Raw genomic sequence first — 18,197 nt, 5'->3', positions numbered from 1 at the left:
CGTTTTAGAAGACTTTAGATTGCTTTTGAACATATTTGAATGCATCTTTAACCATCAGTGGGCTTAAAATGGCAACCCTTTTTTCAGCTTATCTGTATTAAACACCTGGAAAAATCAATGGTACTGTACTTTTTTTTCTTATAATGCTCTGTTCCTTTAACTAATGCCAGAAATAATGCACAATTTATTCCAGCATGTTCTTTTCCCTTAGCCTGACGTTCTCTGGTAGTAAGTGGCATGGTGTGTAAGAAGTCACTTCTGCTGACTTAATAGTGAAATTGCTGGGTTGGTGTTGAAATACAACCACTTGGGGCCTAATCCTCAAGAAGAAATTTGCTCTATCTCCTACGGATCCGTCGGTCTTCTTCATAATGAATATGCAGAAAGTTTATTTTCTTTTCTTGCAAGTGCGCATACTTAGATAAATGGCCAATAGGAGAGGTTAGAGTTAACCAGAGGGCTTTTTTTTTTTTTTTGAGCATTGTTATTTTTCCCTAAAATCAGAAGTCATTACATTTATATTGAAAATATTGAGTGGTTTGTATGAGCTTTATGCCAAACTAAGATTAGTGTGCTGTAGCCCATTACAAATGTGGAAGATTGACCATTTTTTATGAGTTAGAATAAAAAATATGGTAATAATGTCTTCTCATCATCATAAAGTGAGATGATAATGACTAAATGAAATATTTATATTATCTCATTTTATTTGATAGGTTCCATCTTCTCCCACACCAAACACTTCCCCGAGAGGAGCCACAGCCTTTTTAAAAAAGAAATCCTTGTAGAATTCAAGTTCTTCATATTTGTGCTAATAAATCCAGTAATCCCAATATTTTACTCATTTTTATTCTTTTCCCCTTCACTTCCAGAAATTTGTTTTTGCCTCTCAAAGCAGAGCCTGATGATCTAATATGTTTTGTTGTTTGGTTCCTTTTTGTTTTCCTTTTAACGTTGTCCCTGACCCTGTAATCTTTCTGAGTCGCCCTTTATGTTATGATTAGAGTGTGCATAAAAGCAGAATATATTTCAGTTTCCATATGTATCTCCCACTTGTCTATTCCCAAGTTTTGCTTTTGGAAAAGGCTAATTCTTAAATAAAAATGGGTATATACATATATATGTATACACCTACTCCTTGCTTACCCACTGTCTCATTATCCGACATTTTGTATTCACAGTAGTAAAAACTCTACTGTCTGACTATTTTGGGCCTTAACTTGAGTTTCCTCCCAGCGGCCAGCTCCAGGGCTACAGAGCCATCCACGTCTGGAAACAGCCACTTCTCCAGAAGGCCTCTTGCTGGCCCCATCCCCACTGCCAGAACCACCTTTGAAGCTCTTCATAGGAAAGAGGTGACGGGGCAGATTTTGGGGGAGCCCTTCCAAGAAAGGGCCCAGGGAGGCGGGGTGGGGAGGTTGCTACAGCTATTCCCCTCTACTCAGGCGCCCTGGAAGGACAAAGCCCTGCAAGCGGAAAGGGTCCTGGGGCTAATTCGGGGTCTGAGGGCTGCAGCAGAAGCCGGCCACTCCCTCCTGCTCCCTGCCCAAGGCTGCTGAGCTCCTCCTTCCAGTAACTGTTAACCTCCAGGCTTTCGGCCTCGGATTCCAAGCCCCCCAAGACCAGCAGTGCATCGCTCATTTCCATGGAGTCCTCCACAGCCTGTGGGATGGCAGCAGGCAGCTGGCACTGTGGAGGAGGTGGCTTGGGGGGCATGGGCATGGGCAGCAACCCCCATGGACTGTCTTGACCCCCTGGCCTTGCTGGCTGCCTCTAGTCCAGCTGCTGGGCCTCAGGTCCGCTAAAGCGCCAGCCCCCAACAGAGCCGAGGGGTCCAGAACACAGCGGTGCGGGGGCCCATCTGTTCTGAGGGTCTGGGCTGCACCACCTCCATACCCTTTTCCCCCTCTTGCACATCACCCGTTTTGTGTAAGGACCTGGCATTTGGAACCTAATCGTGTCAATAGGGGAGGGTGGTGTGTATATGTAGTGTGTGTTTAGATTCCAACTCATAACAACCCCATGTGGGACAGAGTAGAACTGTGCTCTGTAGGGTTTTCAAGGACTGATTTTTTGGAAGTAGATCACCAAGCCTTTCTTCCATGTCACCTTGGGTGAACTTGAACCCCCAGCCTTTCAGCTGGCACCTGAGCATGTTAACCATTTATACCACCTAAACCAAAAAAATACCCATTGCCTGAGAGTTGATTCTGATTCATAATGACCCTACAGGACACAGTAGAACTGCCCCATAGGATTTCCAAGACTGTAACTCTTCGGGGAAACAGACTGCCACATCTTTCTCCCATGAATGGCCTGGTGGGTTCGAACCACTGACCTTTAGGATAGCAGCCAAGCACTTTAACCATTGTGCCACCAGGGCTTATCTTTTGCCATCACTTTGGGACTGTATATATGTACATGTATGTATAGCATATATTCCATATTGTATACATATGTATATATCCCATATGTATAATTTTCATTCTCTTGCTAACGAACATATTCTGTATACCACTCAGACTTTCCATCACCTATATGTTGAGGCTTTTCCTAGCCTGTGTCTCTAAGGTTCCGTCTCCTCCCTCATGTACTACTTCACCTTCTTCCCAGCTGGACCCTTTCCAGACTTTTATGTTTTCTTTCAGGCTTAGCATATAGAAACACTGACATAGATACCATTATACAAAGTCATATATGGATTATTTCTGAACACAGAAGGCTCTGAACATAGATATGCTGGTTGCAACCAAGAGCAAAAAGAAGCAGAGACAGCCTGGAAGACAAGGTCAGGCGTGTCTGCCATTTGTACAGGGGCATCAATGCACACCTTGAAGCATCTCATGAAAGTGGGGGGAGGAATGCAGGCCCTGTGAGCTGAATGTGGGGAGCAGGTGACTCCGCCCTCCTGCTCTGTTTTCACTGCCACCACCTCTGAGGAAAGACTCCCAGAGTTCCCAGGAACTGTCTGTCTCCAGGCGTGTAGCTGTGTCACGGTGCCTTCATGTGAACTGAACTTTCCCTCCACACTCCCTCTTGTCCTCCCTGTCTCCATTTCTCTCTTCCTGATTCCCCACGCATTGAAGTCAGAGAATAGAAAGATTTGAGACTTGCCCGGTTTGCTCTGAATACCGAGATGTTTAGCTCTGTGAAAGGTGGTTGAGGGAAGCCGAGTGCCTGACTGACATTTCAGCAACGTGTCTGTGGAGACTGCTCATGCCAAGCCCCTTGCCTATCCTTCCTGAGGGCCTCACTGTGAGAAGGGGACAGTGCTAGGGGCTTCAGTGCTCAGCACCTTGTTAGACCAAGCAGATGATGACACAGCTCTCGGCTTAAAGCATTTGTTTTCTGCAGGGAGTGTTCAGGTTTGCTTAAAGCCCAAAGAAATCATTTCTGAGGAATTTTTAAGGAAGGGAGATACCCTATTTTCCGAACACAGTGATTTGCTTTACGTTTTTCTTATATTTTAAGAAAATATTCAGATTCAGTACAAAAAAAGTTGCTGTCCTCCAGCATTCCTTAAATTTTTTTAAAATAATTTTTATTGTGCTTTAAGTGGAAGTTTACAAATCAAGTCAGTGTCTCAAACAAAAACCCATATACACCTTGCTACACACTCCCAATTACTCTTCCCCTAATGAGACGGCCCGCTGTCTCCCTCCACTCTCTTTTCGTGTCCATTTCGCCAGCTTCTAACCCCCTCCACCCTCTCATCTCCCCTCTGGGCAGGAGATGCCAACATAGTCTCAAGTGTCCACCTGATCCAAGAAGTTCACTCCTCACCAGCATCCCTCTCCAACCCATTGTCCAGTCCAATCCGTCTGAAGAGTTATCCCTTACATCTTTAATCTGCAATCTTCAAATGATGGAAACGAAACTCATCACACCACTTTGTATGTGCTACTTATTGTCCCCAGTTTGTTCTGTTTTTAACAATGATGAAGACCAGTGGTCTATTTGGTTTTCTCTTGTTTTACTATAACTAAGTGGTCAGACCCTTATTCACTTCAGGTATCACAATAAAATTTGAAAACAAACAGCAAAAACATCCAAAAGCCTTGTGTAGTTGGAAGGAGTAGAATTTTTTTTTAATTTATTTATTGTGCTTTAGGTGAAAGTTTACAAATCAAGTCAGTCTTTCATGCAAAAAGCCATACACACCCTGCTGTGCACTCCCAGCTGCTCTCCCCTTAGTGAGACAGCACATCCCTCCTCTCTGCCCTGTATTCAACCAAGCTCCTGTACCCCTCTTCCTTCTCATCTCACCAGCAGACAGGAGTCGCCTGCATAGTCTCACGTGTCTACTTGAGCCACGAAGTTCACTCCTCAGCAGCATCATTGTCTGTCCTATAGTCCAGGCCAATCCCTGTCTGTAGAGTTGGTTTTGGGAATGGTTCCAATCTTGGTCTATCAAAGGGTCTGGGGACCATGACTGTCGGGGTCCCTTCGGTCTCAGTCAGACCATTAAACCTGGTCTTATTATGAGAATTTAAGATCTGCATCCCACTGTTCTCCTGCTCCCTCAGGGATTCTCTATTGCGTTCCCTGTCAGGGCAGTCATCGATGGTAGCCGGGCAGCATCTAGTTCTTCAGGTCTCAGGCTGATGGACTCTCTGGTTTATGTGGCCCTTTCTGTCTCTTGGGAGGTATAGAATTTTTAGAATCAAGTAAAGGTAATTCCATGACCTTGACTTAATTATCCTTTCCAAATCATTTTGACTTACCATTAATGTAAGAAAAAGAGAGTAGGCGAAAAGGCACCCACCTTGCAGCATTGGTGTGAGGAGGTGAAAAGGTGATATGCAAACCTAGTGTAACACCTGATACTAAGCATGCAAACATGTCAACGTGTAAACCAGCACAGTGGCTGGCAACCAATAGTCACTTAATCACAGTGTCTTCTCTCCATCCTCTTCTACCTCTCTTGCTCGTTTCTTTCCTTCCCATTTGAGCCAATAATTCGGGGGAAGAATGCTTTAACAGAATTATGTGATAAGAAGCTTGATGTTTCACATAATAATTTTATGAGCTGAGGAATGGTTAGATGAGAACCGAGCTGGGAGTAAATAGTCTTACAAGCAGTGGTTGCGCTTGATTATTCCCAAACCTGACTTTATTGTCCAGAATTGCTTTTATTTTTGATTTGTTGAGGATCACTAATCTAGACTCACTCATGTCTCTAGTTCTGAAAGCCAAGCTGTTTATGTGGACTTTGTCTCATCCTCTTAAGGAACCAAAGCTCAGATATAGTGGCACCTTCCACCATCTGTGAGCCTTAGAGCAACAATAGCACCATACATCAGGAATTGTGTTTTCTTTCCTCCAAGGATTCAGAAACCCTTAGAACATTATTCGCATATTTCTCTAAATTCCACCAAAGACATTCTTCCCTGAAAGGTATCTCATTTCCGTGTCAGGGCCAGTGGAGGAAGAAGTCTAATGGATGGGAGGCCGTTTAAGTACATTTCTAGGATTTCATTCAACTCTAGGGTTCTATGACCTTTTGATTTCAAAATAAGAAAGTGCCAAACACGCCCAAGGCTTCATGTCAAGCTATGAAGTTTGCAAATTTATTTTGTGATCTTGCCACCTTACACATGAAGTCTGTGGCTGTATTGGGCTTTGTGGTTTGTCTTAAATTTAAAGGGATTAGGACTGGGCCTGGCACATTGGAAGCACTCAGCCATGGTTAGCTGTGATTATTACTTAACGAGCCCTGTTTCGTAGGTAGCCGTCCTCATCTTGGTTCTCTCTCCCCACCCATCCTCTTTGACAACTCTAATTACAACTCGTGATGCATTTTTATATCGGCAGAAGGAAGAGAAGCTGCTGCTGAGGTGAGTGTACAGAAACCCCAGCTGTCTTCTCCCACCCGCACAGCTGAGTCCTGCCTTCCTGCAGCCAACTGTCTATACCTCAAGGTTCCTTAGGCCACATTGCCAAAATGAGAAACCCATGCCCCAAAAGAAAAAGCATTGTACCCATTCACTTAGTATTTTCTCTACTATATTTCAAGTATTTTTAGTGATGTCAGGAACAAACAATGTTGGAAAATGGAAATGGATTAAATGAGCAGATCCAGTTTGCAGAGTAAACTTGATGCTTCTAATAGGAAGATGTTGTGTTTTTCTATGACTTCCGAGGACCACCCTAATATGAAGACAAGGCCTGCACCATATCCCTAGAAAAAACTGAAGAAAAGAGTTTCGAGTGCTCACGAAATGACAACGCATTTATCATAGAAGACTGTGGAATGCCCAAGAGAGGAGCCTGCCTGTACAGGCGAAATGATGCCATTAGATCACGGAACGATAGTATTAGAATTTTGGGGACTCCCAATTTGTTCTCCAAACCAGAGGTTAGTTTGCTGATATGTATGCCAAGCCTCGGCTCAAGGCTGCCATGAACTTGGGTGTTAATTGTCAGCTGCTGACTATAGCTGGCCCCAGAATATACTCAGAATTGGTTCCTTAACCAAGAATGTGGAATTGCCAGCCTATCTCATACAGAAGAAGCTGCAGGTGAGTTACGGAGCCCTGGCCACGCAGATAGGATTCCTTTACAAGCCCACAGGTGCCCATTATGCCTTCCCTCTCTGCCATGGTGCGGTAGAGGTAGTCACATCATTTGATGATGGGCTTATTCTGACCAACTTTCAAGAATGAAATGGAAAGACGACACCTGAATGTCTTCCCAGGGCAGCCAAGGCCTGGCTGGCCTCACAAGAAGCACAAAAGCAAGGGAGGCCCTGAAGGGATCTATTAGGGGATTTGTTTCCTCGAGCTCAGTGTTTCTTACATTCCGGTTTTACCCGGGACTTAACTCTGCAAGTGGTATCATACACTGGGGCAGGACCGTAGCAAGGTGGATAGTATTGCAGCCTGCATGTATTGCCTGACCTTGCAGCTGAGTATTAATCTGAAGTAGTGGAATTAAAATTTCCTATTCTTTTGCATTGTCATGCCTCGAGTTGATAAGCACAAAGAAATGTAAATAAAAAGACCTATTTCCAAACCTTCCATACAACCTTTTTGTTTTATGACAAAAGACAGTTAATTAACATACTAGCAGTAAGCAGTCTTCCCAAACTCGTGCTAATTCTGTATTCTGTTGACCGTGACTCGAGTCATAAGGTAATTGGCTTCCAGCAACATGACATTTCAAATCATCTCTTGAAATTACATCAAGAAGCCAGCCTGTTTTGTTTTGATAGGGGAACAATCAATTTGATAAGTGGTAACACAGCTCATTGTTTCAGATTAATTAGACTAATTGCTGCATGTTAGCCTCTGAAATAGACAGAACTTGGAGAAGACAAAGGCTGTGGCCTTTTGCATGCAGTGTGTGTGACGGTTCCACTTGCTTGCACAGACTGTAGGCAGAAAACAGGGCTGTTAGGAGGCAGCCTTGTGGGAGGCTGGGTGTTGACAGTAGTTTGATGTGTTATGCTTAATACGCTGGCTTTCAATTATAGCGTCCAGGTTCCAAGACCCGCAGAGGAAAGAAGGACGAGTCCGAGAAAGAGCGGTTTCCCAGCTAATCAGGCTTGGGTTCTGAGGGAGTTGTAACAGCCTTCCGGCCACCCTCTCGCCATCGAAACCCATAAGCTCTTATGTCCCTGCCTGGGAGGCCCTCCTTATGTCCCTCTGTAGTATTCTGTGGCACCCTGGTGGCACAGTGGTTAAAGAGCTCAGCTGCTAACCAAAAGGTCGGCAGTTCCAATCCACCAGCTGGTCCTTGGAAACCCTAAGGGGCGGTTCTACTCTGTCCTATAGGGTTGCTATGAGTTGGAATTGACTTGACGGGCAACAGGTTTGTTTTTTGATAGTGTTCTGCATATAAATGCCTTAAAAAAAAAAAAAAGATTGAAACCGAACAAACAAGCAAAAACGAAACACCATTTTAAAAGGAAAAAGACTCCTTGTTTCCAGGCAGAGAAAACAGGGTGTTTGCACCCTGAGAAGCTCTGCACGCTTTCACTGTGCGACGCTCACCCTTCAGCACCGCAGACACCGTTCACCTTTACAGCCTGTGCCTTTGTTTATTGTTGAGACCGCCGATTTGGCCGCATCGCACAGTGCGATCTTCGTGACAACAGCACATGTCAAGCTCAGTTGGCACCGAGGAGAGTGTCACTTGTGACTCACCCGGATTCCTGATGCTTACATAGGTGGATGCTATCTCGTTACGGGGCGTCTGATGCAATGGAACAGAGCTCTTTTCCAAGTAAGAGGCGTCCAGCTCTTAAAGAAACCAGACGCACGCCTCTGCCACCCTGGTGCTGTCTAGTCATCCACACATGACTTCAGAGTGTTGCAAGCTAACAACACAAATGTGCCACCCGGGGGCCTGTGGTGTGTGGGCCTATTCACGTCTATACTGTTTTTATATCTCAAGTGGGAAGTCCGCCTAAATATTCAAAACTGCTATTGTACTTCACCAAATTCAGCGAGGTTAGATGATAAACTGTCTTGTTGGCTTTGGGCTAAATTCAATCTAAGAGAAAATGTCTCAACCAAAAACAGAATCTGCAAACTGCTGCTGCCGCCAGATTCGAAAACTAGTTTTCCTGTGCTCGTGGTGTGGGAAGGACTTTCTGTTTCTAACTTGTTCCTTCAGCTATGCCCAGAGTGCTGTTGTCTTTGAACAGGAAGCGCAGAAATATAGAAACCTAGTAGTTGTATTGTTTTATTTTTTCTTCTTTTTTTCATAAAATACACAACTGCATGAAACCAAAACCCAAACCCATTGCCATTGGGTCGATTCTGACTCGTAGTGACCCTAAAAGACAGAGTAGAACTGCCCTATAGGGTTTCTAAGGCTGTAATCTTTACAGAAGCAGACCACCACGGCGTTCTCCCGTGGAGTGGCTGGTGGGTTTGAACTGCTGACCTTTTGGTTCGCAGCCGAGAGCTGTAACCACTGCGCCACCGGGGTACCTCTCAGCTGTGTCATACATCCCAGAATTGTAAGTACGATGCTCCTCCGTTTTGTAACTGCTTGTGGGTTGTCACTGAAATTGCAGGGGGCGATATGACAGTGAGATTCAGACCTGGCTTGGAAAATGAATCAGAAACATTCAAACCAGAATTATTTGCTTCCGTGTACGAAGGCATTTTGAGGGGGGAGGCGAGAGGGAGGCAGATATTTGTACGGAGTGAAAGCATTTCAGTTCTTTTTATCACTTCCTCAAAGGGATGAACCTTATGCAGGAACTTCAAAGGAGAAATTCATGCAGCAGGTTTAATTTGGTGATTTAAAATAAATGGTATGTGGTGTAGCAGAAGCAAGCAATTAAATGATTGCTCCTACAAGTTAATAAATCTTCAACAGCCTTTTAAGCAGGTACAAGGATTTGTGGTTTAAGTGTGTTAATGTGCTGTTTTCCCTCTAAAGTCCCAGGGTTTATTCAGAGGTAAATGATGGGAAGACAGGACCAGGACCGAAGCCCCGTAGCGTTCTGTATAAGTGCTGCTTCCACCTGCCTGAGCCAAGTGGAAGCAGCTTTGTTAGGATGCGAGCCCACAGCCTCGCTGTCAGGACAGGTTCTTGTACAGTCAGGTCCCGCTCAGGGCCGAGCAAGTCTTTGCTCAGTTAAGCGAGCGTCAGTCACTGTTAAGCTTGGCTGTCCGCTCCCCCAGGGTTGTTAGGCTTTTCCATGCCATACCTGAATGAGATATTGATGAGACATTGCTACTCAGAGTTGAGAAAGTGGCTAAAATAATTAAATTAATTAAATTGTCATGGGGCTGACAGAATAATTTTGAAAAATGGAACTCACATTTTTAGTACCCAGGCAGAACGAGAAAACCACTGCTTGCTTGGTGTGAGGTGGCACTGCCGTTATCTTGGGCTTACAGCTTCTTTCCTTTTGGCCTCAACGATTGCGGTAAAACATGCCCACGTAAATAACTCACAGAAATGGTGGAAACTAAGTAAAACAGTGCTGGCATAGTGGGTGCGGTATTTGCGAAGAAATATAGATGGGGTGGTGCTGGTGAGGAGAGGTACTGGAAGATTATGAACCTGCATGGACCCTTTTGGCCAGCTACTTGCTTCATTTGAATAGGTGTCTCCTCTCCTTATTAGCCACTTAACAAAAGCTCCCAAAACAGAACACTGTGGAAAAAAGTTACAAGGCTTTGAAGTGGGGAGAAAAATAAGGATCAGAGAAAATCATGGACAGAGTCAGGAAAAAACAGACATAAAGTAGGGTAGTTTTTATGTAGGAGTGGCTGGCAGAGCACTCTGAGCTGCAGGGGTTGTGTGAGTGAGCTCTAAAACCAAAGGACAGCACTGGACAGACAGCCCTGAACACACCACCAAAAGCCCCAAACAAATGTGGGAGGGATGATTTGTTCAGATCTGCTAAAAAATATAAATATATATATATAAATCTAAAGGATTTTATTAAATGTTTAAATTCTTTGGTTTGTACTCAAATTGCCAGTGTTGGGTTGTGTTGGTGGTAGTTCTTATTCTCATTTCTGAGTGGGAAAAGTGGATTTCACTCATGGCCATAGATTGGCTAGCTCTCTGACGAACCTGAACACTCTCACTAGCCTTTGTTTCAAGGAACTATTAATCGAAGTTTCCATGGGAGAAATCAGAAGTCACTAAAGTCTGGAAGATTTAATAGCTTCTTTTGAAATAGATTCAGTTGTCCTGTAGCGTGCCTGTGCTATTCTGATACACAATTTCTCATGGAAACTTCGCAGTTTCTCCTTCCACCTATGTCTTTATTAAGAGGGGAAAATTCTGATAGTGCTAGTGTTCTGCCCCCTCCACCTCCACCCTGTGTTCCCACCAATGATAGATTTTATGGGGCCCTGTGGCAGGGGGTGGGAAGGAGTCCCTGGGTGGTGCAAACATTTAACCAAAAGGTTGGAGGTTCAAGTCCACCCAGAGGTGACTTGAAAGAAAGGCCTGGAGATCTCCTTCCAGAAAAGCATTGAAAACTCTGTGGAGCACAGTTCTACTCTGAAACACATGGGATCTCCATGAGTCCAAGTCAACTGATGGCAACTGGTGTGGTGGGATAATGCTATGATTCTTTGAGCTCCAGTATCTTACTCACTATTATAAGCACAAGCCCGCTACCTGCCTTCGTAGTATCTGGAGTTCTTAATAATTTTTGAACAAGGGGTCCTGAATTTCTGTTTGCACTGGGCTCTGTAAATTAAGTAACTTCTCCTGAATATAGTTATTTGATTTTGCCCATATATTTCTTTTTCAACTACAACTTTGTGTGTATGTGTGTGTGATAAATACGTGTGTGTGTGTGTGTTGTTCTTGTTCTTGTTAGGTGCTGTCCAGTTGGTTCCAACTCATAGCGACCCTATGTACAACAGAACAAAACATGGCCTGGTCCTGCACCATCCTTACAATCATTGTTATGCTTTAATTAATTGTTGCAACCACTGTGTCAATCCATCTCATTGAGAGTCTTCCTCTTTTTCACTGACTCTCTACTCACGATGTCCTTCTCCAGGGACTGGTGCCTCCTGATAACATGTCCAAAGTATGTGAGATGAAGTCTTACCATCCTTGCTTCTAATGAGCATTCTGGCTGCACTTCCTCCAAGACAGATTTGTTTGTTCTTCTAGCAGTCCATGGTAGTATATTCAACATTCTTCGCCAACACCAAAATTCAAAGACAACAATTTTTCTTTGGTCTCCTTAGTCATTGTCCAGCCTTCACATGCGTATGAAGCAATTGAAAACACTATGGCTTGGATCAGACGCACCCTCGGATTCTGCATATGCAGATTTAACCAACCACAGATCAAAAATATTAGGTAAAAGAAAGAAAGTTCCAAAAAACAAAACTTGAATTTGTCCATCAAGAACTCCGCTGAATCCATGCGAATGAAGTGATGTATAGCAGCCCCACTGTAGCCTCCCACCACCTCACAGTCCTCAGTCTCTCTAGCACTCAGGGTTTGAGCATTGTTCCTCTCATGTCTTGTTTGTTTGCTACTTGTGTTGTTGTTCACCCTTTGTTTCTGTGAAAAGATGGCTCCTACAAAGCAACGAAGTGGTCAGAGCAACCCCTCCAAGGCTGAGTGTGAGAGGTTGAGGAGAGTAAGAGGAAGGAGTTTCAGGCTAGTGAGGGATGGCTGGCTAGCTCTGGAAAGCGCTGCAGCCTCCAGAACTGCAAGATCATGGGAGCATCGCATCTCGAGGCCCAGGCTACATCCGTGTTCCAAGAAGAGCTGCAGAAACTCACAGAAGAGAAAGGCTGCCTTCCACACCAGGTCTTCAATTGTAACGAAACACCTATTTACATAGCATCTACATTGTGTTCAACCCAACCAGGTATTAGGAATAATCTAGAGATAATTTAAAGTATACAGGAGGATGTGCGTAGGTTATATGCAAATACTATGCCATTTTATATGAGGGATTTGAGCATCCAAGAATTTTGGTGTCCACAGGGGCTCCTGGAACCAATCCCTCAAGGATACCCAGGGATGACTGTATCCTGTAATAAAACATTTGACATTTCAACAAACTTCTTCCCAGCTACAACTTTTATCGGATATTTTAAACTAGCTTTTGCCATTATCAGCCATAAAGCTCTTTTGACTCTTCTCTTGCCACCTGATTGTTGCTGTCGAGTCGATTCTGACTCACAGCGACCCCACGTGTGCAGAGTAGAACTGTGCCCCATAGGGTTTTCAAGGCTGTGACCTTTTGGAAGCAGATCGCCAGGCCTGTTTTCCAAGGCGCCTTTGGGTAGGTTCAGACCTCCAACCTTTTGACTTGAAGTCAAGCACTTAGCCATTTGGGCCACCCAGGGAATAATGCCCAGTTTGCTCTAACCACACAGCGGTTCTTTCCTTCCATTAATCCAAAACCCCATTCCCTTGGGGAAGATGTACGCTGCTATTCCTGTGTGGTAAGCGTGCCCTTTCTGCCCTTCCCTGGCAGAACAGCCTGACTTTCCTCAATTTCCCTACTTCACCCCCTTCCTCGGGTACCCTCACGGCAGCTTGTTATGGTCTGACCTAACACTTCTCCTGTTCCTGCGCCAGACAGTAGGCTCTTCAAGGAGAGAGGCTGTGCCTTTGTCAAAGCCAACGCTTTCCTTCCTGCGGACATGTAGGTGGTATGCAGAATTTATTGACTGAATAAATGAACAAACAAACCCATTACCAGAGCTGCCCAGAGTACAACTGATTCATTTTCACCTCTTCTTTATTTTTCCCTGCTTCCCTATTGGCAGAGTATTTTTGAGGATATAACGCCTCAAATGCATGTAATGAGGACCAGACTAAAAAAAAAAAAAAAATCAAGTTGACTGGAATGTCGTGGAGGTAGAAACCAGCTCCTAAATATCCAGAACTGATGGAAAATTAAATGGCTGTCATTGTATACCTCACAATCAGTCAGACGCAGTGCTTCTAGTAGTTCTTATTCTATTAGTTTATTATGACCTTTCAGTTCTTGTTCCAAGGTCTTAAAGTATATTTTGTGAGCACAGGGTTTTATCGAGCCATGTATTTGTAAGCCTTTAACACAGACCCATAGGACAGCAGGGCGTTCATACCGGGATACCTATGATGGCGGGTAGAGATTTGAGTCCATAAACTGTGAAACGGAATGCTAAGTTTTGTGAGCTCGTGCAGTTTTCTGAAGAGTGTCCCTGGCCTTCATCACATCCTCAAAGAAGTCTATGGACTAAAAGTAATTAAGGACTCTTGCTTTGGTATTTCAATTTGAGCAAGTGTTTCTTTTTATTAAAATAGAACACTGCGTATGACGATTGATCATTATTAAAGGGATGCTTTCGTGGCTATTAGCAACCTCTGGCGCAGTGGTTAAGGGCTCTGCTGTTAACCAAGAGATTGGCAGTTCGAATCCACCAGCTGCTCCTTGGAAACCCCATGGGGCAGTTCTGCTCTGCCCTGTAGGGTCTCTATGGGTTGGAATCAACTCAATGGCAACGGGTTTGGTGTTTTGGGCATGTATACCCCAATTTATCAACTACCTGTTTTTAAAAGATGTTTCTTAAGTGGTCTAAAATGTTGGTTGAAGTATTTTTGCTTTTGCTGTTTCAAAGTTAACTTTCTTTTTCCCTCATTCCCTCTCCAGCCTGCGCTCTTCCTGCTTTTGTGAATTCTTTGGTGTAGAGAGAGACACCACGGGAAAGGGCAGCTGAGAAAGCTCCTGTGCGGTTGGCTGCGTAGTGGTGCATCCCTTTTGTTGTTCTGAGTGGTTTGTAGAATTCATATCACTGGTGTGCTTAGGGCATTGGTGACAAGATGTTAATGGTTTCCTGACTGGGCAGACAGCTGTGTTGAGAGGTGTTAAGTTTTCAGTAAAATCATCTGTTTTATTAGTCCTAACTTACCTGCAATGTTAGCTCATTTACAAGTGAATTTTTGGTCTGTTTTTCTCACCTTTAGCAACTTGTTTCCTCTCTTTGTTTGTAGTATAATTTTATTTGAAGTCAACGAGAGATTCCCCACCCACCCTAAATAAGCGCAGATATTTTTATTTACAGATAAATATGGGTTCTTTTTTTCTCCCTCCTCCCCAAGGACATTACATGGTTCTAGGGCACATAAAGGAGCCCTGGTGGTGTCATGGTGATTCGTGCCTGTAAAAATCACAGCTTAGAAAATCCTATGGGGAAATTCTACTCCATCACAAGGGGTCACTATGAGTTGAATTCAACTCCACAGCACCCGACAACAACAGGGCTACATAATTTATAATTTCAAGTCACAGACAAATGAACCCAGTTTAATGAAAGTGTCTGAGGTGGTTCTGTTTTGCTTTTCGTTTGTGTTTAGGTTGAGGAAGTATGCTGTGCCAGGGGTTGACAGAAGCAAAATTTGTCTTTTTGGTTGAGATTTGGCAAACCTTTTATTGATGTAAAAATCTCATTGTGATTCCAAAAAGGTTGGCTTATTCTGTCCTTCCTATCCTCATTCCCTCACGTCTGAATTCTTTCCTGTCCATTGAGAGACTGAATTGAAACATCATTCATAACTTCTACAACCTTGTATTCGCTCCCCTTGTAGAAAAATCAGCCTTGCCTCCCTAAGTAAGTTGTAAACTCATAGAGGACAAGGACCAGTCTTCTTTGCACTGCCCATAAATCGTAGTGTAATGCAGGAAACATTGTTAATGTTTTTAAATCCTCCTGGATTCATTGATCATCGTGGCTACCCCCTTCCCTCAGGAATTGAATCAGCCATTTAAGCTGTGGTGCTGTGGGCTTTGCTCCTGTCCCTGGATATTTAAAGCTGGCTGGGGGAGATTCTTTCCTGAAATGCTTTCTAAATATGGCAGAAATGGCAAGATACGGTCACTGCGTAGCAGATAGAAATACCACTGGTCCTGAATATGAAATGTTTCCTTTTTATTACAATTCTTTAATCAATAGAATACTTTCCTCCCCACTGTCAGTTTTTTGAGAAGTGGCTAAGGGATATCGCAATGGTATAGATTAAATAAAAAGGATTGTTTCCTGACACGGAGATCACATACTTCTGTCTATCTCACCAATCTGTCCATTTTTTCTCCATCTCATCCTTCCTACCTTAAGCCAAGCTACCGTCACCTTCTGGATGGACTTCTTCAAAGGCCTCCTAACTGGCCTTCCTGGATCCATTCTCACAGACCAGATACAGTCTGTCCTGGCTGACTTAGTCATCGATTTAAAACCCCCGTTTACTTATGGCACCATATCACTGGTAGTGACCACACATTACTTGTGGGATTTGTAGGAGGCAGCCCTTCCTGGCCTTGCAGTGGCCTTTTTCCTCTTTTTCTCCCTTGCTCACTGTACAGCAGTGCTTTTTGTACACCTTCATGTACCAGAGCTTTTGTACACACTGCCCCTCTGTCTGGAAGTTATCTCCTTTCTTGTCTCCCTTTTCATGGAGTTACTCCTGCCCACCATTCAGATCTCAGCTCTAAAACAGACACTACCTTAGCCAGGTGATCAGGTGCACACCAACAGTGATGAATCATGTTGATAGTATGTACCCTGGGTAACATGGGATCAAAATGGCACTTTACCTCTGCTGTTTTTTGAAAAACGCTAGTCTAACTATGAGAAAAGTATCAGTCAAATCCCAATTGAGGGATTCTGCAAAATACCTGACCAGTACTCCTAACAACTGTCAAGGTCATCAAAAGCAAGAAAAGTCTGGCAAACCGTTTCCGTTTAGAGGAGGCTAAGGAGTTATGGCACTTAAATGTAATAGGATCCTGGAAGAGAAAAAGGACATTAGGTAAAAATGAAGGAGGCCTGAATAAAGTATGGTATTTAGTTAATAATAATGTATCAACATTGGATCAATATTGGTGGGCGTCAGGAAAAGTGTGTGTCAGGGTTGTATCCTTTGACCATACTTACTCAATCTGTATACTGAGCAAATAATCTGAGAAGCTAGACTTTATGAAGAAGAATGGGGCATCAGGATTGAAGGAAGACTCATTAACAACTTACAATGTGCAGGTGACACAATCCGTTTGCTGAAAGCAAAGAGGACTGGAAGCACTTACTGATGAAGATCAAAGACCACAGCCTTCAGTATGGATTGTACCTCAGCATAAAGAAAAAAAAAAAAATTCTCACAACTAGACCAATAAGCAACATCCTGATAGACAGAGAAAATATTATTGTTGTCAAAGATTTCATTTTACTTCGATCCGCAATCAGCGCCCATGGAAGCAGCAGTCAGTAAATAAAAAGACATATTGCATTGGACAAATCTGCTGCAAAAGACCTCTTTAAAGTGTTCAGAGATGTCACTTTAAGGACTAAGGTGTGCCTGACCCAAGCCATGGTACTTCAATCCCCTAATATGCATGTGAAAGCTGGACAATGAATAAGGAAGATCAAAGAATAATTGATGCCTTTGAATTATGGGTTGATGAAGAATATTGAATATACCGTGGACTGCCAGAAGAATGAACAAATCTATCTTGGAAGAACTACAGCCAGAATGGTCCTTAGAGGCAAGGATGGTGAGACTTTGTTTCATATACCTTGGACATATTATCAGGGGGGATCAGTCCCTGGAAAAGGACATCATAGTTGGTAAAGTAGGTCAGTGAAAAAAGAGGAAGACCTTCAGTGAGATAGATTGACACAGTGGCTGCAACAATGGGCCCAAACAGAGACAATTGTGAGCAGGACCTGGTAATGTTTTGTTCTGTTGTACTTGGGGTCACTATGAGTTGGAACTGACTAGAACTGTCTTAGTCATCTAATACTGCTATAACAGAAATACAAGTGGATGGCTTTAACAAAGAGGAATTTATTCTCTTACAGACTAGGAGGCTAGAAGTTTGAATTCAGGTTGCCAAATCCAGGGGAAGGCTTTCTCTCCTTGTGGGCTCTAGGGAAAGGTCCTTTTCATCCATCTTCCCCTGTGGAGGAGCTTCTCAGCAAAGGACCCACTGGTCCAAAGGACGCACTATTCCCCTGGCTCTTGTTTCTTGGTGGTATGAGATCCCCATGTCTGTCCGATCGCTTCTCTTTTGCATCTCAAAAGAGATTGACTTAAGACACAACCTAATCTTGTAGATTGAGCCCTGCCTCATTAACATTATAGAGGCAGGATATACAACACATAGGAAAATCACATCAGATGACAAAATGGTGGACAGTAACACAATATTGGGAATCACGGCCTAGCCAAGTTGATACACATTTTTGGGGGACACAGTTTAGTACATAACAGCACCTAACAACAACAACAACACAGGGTCATTAGTTGTGGCAAATGTACCATGCTAATGTAAGATGTTAATTGTAGGAGAAGCCAGGCATGCTGTTTATGGGAACTCTATATTATCATCATAACTTTTCTGGAAACGTACAACTATTCTGAAAAAAGTTGATTTTAAACAAACTGATGCTGAGGTTGTGAACCTGGGTGACAGGAAGGAGTCAGTGGTGTCTAAGTAGCACAGGGATGAACCAAGAAGTGCCTGGTTTTGAGCATTAGGCAGTGTGGAGGGGACCAGTGGTGAAGTCACACAGAGTAGGATTAAGGGGATACTGGGAGCTAAGGAAAAAATGGTTCCACAGGAAGTTTGGCAGGGAAAGGAAGAAAGGAAATTGGATTGAAACCACAAGAGACAGTAGAGACCAGTGAAGGAATTTTTTTTTTTTCCAAAATTTGGAAAAATGTGTATTTATCGATTACATAAACCAAAACCAAACCCA

General features: G+C 43.5%; 1 protein-coding gene across 15 annotated transcripts in view; it reads left to right on the top strand.

The window, feature by feature from the left end:
- The window catches only part of ESRRG (estrogen related receptor gamma), a 724,179-nt gene that overhangs the window by 363,261 nt on the left and 342,721 nt on the right, over positions 1-18,197 (top strand). The window contains exon 4 of one of the 15 annotated variants that reach the window (XM_049868240.1): positions 1,237-1,355. The exons of 13 other annotated variants lie outside the window; for them this stretch is intronic. The gene's annotated coding sequence lies outside the window, so the exon portion shown is untranslated. Of the gene's footprint in view, positions 1-1,225; positions 1,356-18,197 lie in introns of those variants that run through there. One more of the 15 variants, XM_049868251.1, reaches the window with a different exon arrangement.

Source organism: Elephas maximus, chromosome 24 (genome assembly GCF_024166365.1).
Source record: "Elephas maximus indicus isolate mEleMax1 chromosome 24, mEleMax1 primary haplotype, whole genome shotgun sequence".
In the NCBI taxonomy this organism is placed as follows: domain Eukaryota; kingdom Metazoa; phylum Chordata; class Mammalia; order Proboscidea; family Elephantidae; genus Elephas; species Elephas maximus.
The sequence above is the reverse complement of the archived record's forward strand: the minus strand, read 5'-3'. Positions and strand labels throughout refer to the sequence as shown.